The following is a 5,848-nucleotide window of genomic DNA, read 5'->3' as shown; positions in this document are numbered from 1 at the left end:
TCCCAAATTTTGCATTAATAGGTTGGCGCCTTCTATAGAGAACACATGTAATCTTCCAAGAATCTGTAATACATCGGTGAATAAGGGAAGAAATGAGTCAACAAGGGAATTAGCAATTCTGACAAGAGAGGCAACCCTAAAAAGTTACAAGTCGATTAGTTTATGCAAAATCCGCCTCAGCCTCTAAGTTTGAGGGAAGAGGAAGAGGAAGAGGAAGAGAAGAAATCATGGATATGGAAAAGAATTGGGCCTCATCCATAGAGAGGTCGAGGCCGAGCCGAGACACCCACCGAGGCTGAACAGAGGTGGAATCGAGGATAGTGGAACAGAAAATCGAATAACTCTGGAGACTGACTTGAGAAAACTAATAATAGATAACAACGTATGAGGGAAGAGGCCGAGGTGGAATTCAAGGCTTACTCATAGAAAAACCAACCTCTGAAGGTTCAGGAAGAGATTTGTGGCCTTCCTTGGCCTTCATAGCCGAGAAGAGGTCAAAACTAAATTTAAAAAAATATTGTGCCCTCCTTGGCCTTAGTGGCCGAGGAAGAGATTTGAGCCCTCCTTAGCCTTGGTAATTGAGGAAAGGCCAAATTGGAATTGAAGAAATTTGTGACCTTTTTGCCCTTGGTGGTCATTGATAAACTTGTAGAATAAAAGTTATTTTTCTATCAAAATTGGAACAATTAGGATTATTAATGTTGTAAATGCACTCGTGTTAAAGGAAAAATGCTTGAAATTCTATACATGTGATAAATTCATACAAAAGTATCCTTTAAGTAAAAAAACTACTTCACTAATGCAAGAATCAGAAAAATCTAGTAACTGTCGCAGATAAGGCCAACGCAAGGAGTATGCGTCCAAACTACTCAACGCATGGAAGATACATTCGACTTGTGCGATCTACGTCAAATCATCAACTTGCAGGCATGGGCATTTGACTAACGTTGTTTGATAGAAACAGAGTGATAAGCGGCTATCTCAGGGTATGGAATTTAATGCAATCACATCACCAAGTAACTAAGTGATTGCCTATATAAGGAAAAGCTACTTGCAAGAGACAAGTTAGAAAATCAGACAATAGATGGTTAACAAAGTAGTTAGTTTTCACTTCTGTCGTCTGCAAGCAAGGAATAGGAGGGACAATCACCATCTTCCACCATTGATAAAGAGGTGATGTCATAGTGAAGCTAGCTCGAGCAAGATATCTTCTTCAACTCTTTCAGCAAGTTGGCTAAAGCAAGCATTAAAAATAAGTCAAAGAGGACAAGAGATTGAACTCTACGATTTGACTTCTTCATTTTTCCTTACATTCTCATTTACCACTTCACTGATTGAACTAAGTATTTTTATCAAACTTATATCTTTAATTCAATCTCATTTTTTTACCATTCTCCACATCTCCATTGGTTTTTTTCTAAGTTATTTATGTTTGTGGACTTTCTGGCTTGATGAATGCATAAAGTTTATGCTTGAATCTACCTAATTAGTTGATTGAAGTGAAAAAGCAATTAAGCCACTCGAGAGAGTAATTAATTGTTGAACGCATCAAACTAGGACGTGAAGTAATTTTAGAGACAAAATTGTTCATGTCTTTTGTCTGATCTTTGTAATTAATGCATGCACCCTAGAGATAGGATTAAGTGTGGCTATCGCATTGAGAGATGTTGAACATAAACTAAAGAACATATTTCTCACGTATCACATATATACTTAGATTTAGCAGATATCCATACCACCTCCATATTCATTGTCATTGCACTTATATAGGCTTATTGTTTCCACTAGAAAATCAACACATACCACCCACGCATAAGTCATTCATCCACGACCCAGTTTTATATCTCTTAATTTCTATATCATCTTGCATGTGGCCAGTAGTTAGTGTAAATAACCAACATCTATCAAGTAATTAGGAATCCTCTGCAATAGATTCAAAGGCCAACCGTACGTTAGTAAACTCTAGAATCCCTACGTTCGACCCTGGACTTACCAGGACACTTAGGCTGGATTTATACTTGGGTCTAGCTTAAGGTGTGGAAGCATATAATAATTCAAATGCATAACATCTTTTGTATACCAAGAGATAGATTAAATATTCTCATCATTTACCATCACAATCATTCATTCCCCGTTGGGGTTGATGCCCTAAATCTCGTAAGGTCCTATAGTTTGTAAACCTTGTATGAACAAACTTTTATGTGATTAATAATATATCATATTTTTATTCACATTGTTTATAAAATATGTGATATTTTAGTTGTATTAACCACAAACCAATAAACTAACATCCAAGGTTATCGTTGTAACTTAAACATGCATGTGGAGACATACAGGTGGATCATGCTTAACTGATAACCTAAATGGTCTGTAGTATATGGATTATTAGAGTATATCAGCAAACAGCAGAAGCAACAAGGATCAATAAGCACTCTAATTCATTAATTTTGGCAAAAACTAAAGCATGCTCATACTAAATCAAGAGGGTTTCAAATCATACCTTTGTAGAACTTCTTGAAATCTTGATTTTCAGTTGCAAACATCTCCAAATCTTGTTGTAGACCACCTCAAGATCTTCTCCACTATTCTCTTAGAGCTTTAGATTAAGTTGTGGCACTCAAAATAAACTTGAACGAAAGGAACTTGGAGAAAAGCTCACTGCAGCAACCCACTTGAAGAACACCTTCTTCACCACGAATTTTTCAGCAAAAATTTTATAGATTACATGTCTCAATTCCACTCTAATCTTCTCAATATATTGTAGACTGTCATGAAAAGAATATGGTTGCATGAGATGCAACTCATGCTTGGAGTTATTGAAGCCAAAAGAGGTGGGTTTTGTGTGAGCAAGTTGAAGGAGTAAATGGAAAATGTCATAATCCCATTTTGTGTTTTTAAAACTTTTTCAATTTTTTCAATTGATTTCAAAAATCATTTTGATTTCTAAAATTAAAATATTATTAATTTTACAAAATTAATTTCATAAATTAATTTTCTTAATAAAATTAATAAATAATTATTTAAACAATTTAAATACTTCAAATTAATTTAATATCAAATATTAAATTAATTTTACACAAATCCACCTTCAAATATTTAAATAAGAATTCTCCTATTCCGTTTAATTCTTAAAATTAAACGTGTAATTATATCTCATATAATTACTAATTCCTTTAATTATAATTTGAACGTTTCAAGTTAACTTATCATGCTACTTTAAAACTAATCCATTTACGAGCTAATAAGGGGACCTCACGGACCTACAGATCATGGGCTCCGACGACCCGAGATTAATTGGCTAAACTCATTACACCGAATTAACCCCCATTCGTTTACTAATGGGTCATTCCACTAAAGCCCATAATTGCACTCCTCTAAAGATATATTATGTCCATATGATTTAACCATAATTAGTAAGTCGATCCTTCACAGGTTGTTCGTAATAACGACTAGGTCAAATATTTGTTTTACCCCCAAGATTACGTCTTGTTCCTCAAGTTTCTACTGATCCTCTAATGAACAATTGGTTTGTGATCTTAATCATTCAAAATCAATTTTAAAGTATGAAAATGTGTTTAAAAATATAAAATTTAACAATTTTGTTTAGATAAACATTACGTGAAACTTGTAATTTTATTAGTTCAACCCATAAACATTCATATGAGAACTTATTAAGACTCTCAATTAAGATTTTCTTTGAAAACTATCCCTACATCAAATCTAATCATTCATTATATTAATCTATCATTTGAAAAATTTTACACACGTGTAAGAATTGAATACATGAATGATTTTCATATTTATCTTAATAAATTATCTAAATTGATTCAATTACAATAATTTAGAACTTTAATCGAAATAATTATATGTTCGCATTGTCATAGGTAGTTTTGAACCAATAAAAGGTCAAACCAATAAAAGGTCAAAGGTAATGACCGAACAAAGAAAGTTACCTAGGCTTGAAAACAGACCTGAGACCGACTAGGAGCAGACCCAGAAGAGTTCCAATAGATAGAGGAAAAAAAGGTTGAGCTCAAAAAAGCCCACTTGGCACTTCTTAGCCTTGGAGGTTGTGGGCCTTTATAGCCCAAGGCCTGCCTCCAAGGCCAAGGCCAAGCAACCTTTTAAAGTGAAGTCAATCTAGATTGGCCCTTTTTGTTGGAACATCCTCAATGACCTGACCTGAGCCCCACTATCCGATTTCGAAAAAAGAGAAGGAAATAGACCTCATTTTCCAAAAGGGATAAGGAAGACCTCTAAATCTTAACTATAAATAGAAGATGACAACCCTATGGAAGGTAAGCTCAACTCCTCCCTAGAAACTACTTGCTCTGACCTTTGTACAAAATACTGACTTAAGTATTGAAGTGTCTGTGGCAAGCACCACACCAATTTGTTACTTTGTTTGTTTTGTAGGTGACCTTTTCTCCAAATTATAAATTTACCGTAGGCAACATGTGAAAGTCAGGTGAGTTCGCTTAATCAGATTTTGCCATCAACAGTTAACATCATCTGTGGAGACGAGAGTGCTCTACTTTTCTATTCCAAAATTAAGAAAATCAAGACTAGTTGAATTTGTTTGCAATCTAGCCCAAGGAACAGTCTTGTGGTAAAAGATATTGGGAATTTCACATCCATATAGTCATAATCCAAAGAAAAGATCGACAAATCCTATACGAGAAAAGACTCCTATAGTAAAAGATGATGGAAAGTTTCAAGCCATAGTTAAAAACCAATCAAAGGATAAATCCTAAAGGCTAGAACAAACAAGATTAAGAAAGAATACAACACACTGAGGACTTAGATTGAAAGAAAAATAAAGCACCTTTCTACCTTGAAGATTTCTATTAACTTATGGAATCCCAGATAAGTTCAATTTTAAATTTGAAATTTGCTAATGCTTACATTGAAAATTAATAGAAATTTTGTTAAATTTAGCTCATATTATTCACTAACAATTAAATATGCCTGACATGATTATTTTATTATAGTCTTTTGTCTTCTTCATAAAATTGTGTTCCTTACAAAATAGTACTCCCAAATTGGGCTCCTAGTGTCCAACTTATATTATATAATAATAAAAAAATTGAACCATAAATTCTAACTTGGGAGTAGGAGCTAATGTCAAGGAGCGAAATTTGACCTATCGGAATAGAGCTAAAAAATAAAGATAATATAAGATAAATCAAGATGATGTAAAATAGTATAAAATAATAAAAGATAAGATTTAATCTAGCTTGTTTAAGATTAGGAAAATTCATATCCTAATACTGGGAGGGTTAAATCTCATATCTTAATCTAATAGGATTAAGATCAAGTCCCCTATAAATAGACCATTATAATTCCATATGAGATATCTAAATCTTGTGACTCTTTCTCTATTCTACAATTCTCTTACTAACTTAGGCATCAGAGCCATTTTTCTTTGTCTTACAGGTTCTCTCTTCCTCAAACTATAAATTTAACTGTTGATATCATGTGAGGGTCAGATGTGTTCCGCCTCTCCCAAAATTTGCATTAATAGGTTGACGCCTTCTATAGGGAACACGTGTAATCTGGAAAGAATCTGTAATACATCGGTGAATAAGAGAAGAATGAGCCAACAAGGAAGTAGCAATTCTAACCAAGAGAGGCAACCCTAATAATTTACAAGTCAATTAGTTTATGCAAAATCTGCCCCAGCCTCCGACTTTGAGGGAAGAGGAAGAGGAAGAGGAGAAAATCATGGATATGGAAAAGAGTTGGGCCTCATGCATAGAGAGGTCGAGGTCGAGTCGAGACACCACCGAGGGTGAAGTAGAGGTGGAATCGAGGATAGTGGAACAGAAAATTGAATAACTCTGGAGAT

The sequence above is a fragment of the Benincasa hispida genome, chromosome 7 (genome assembly GCF_009727055.1).
Source record: "Benincasa hispida cultivar B227 chromosome 7, ASM972705v1, whole genome shotgun sequence".
Classification (NCBI taxonomy): domain Eukaryota; kingdom Viridiplantae; phylum Streptophyta; class Magnoliopsida; order Cucurbitales; family Cucurbitaceae; genus Benincasa; species Benincasa hispida.
Note: the sequence above shows the minus strand (reverse complement) of the source record.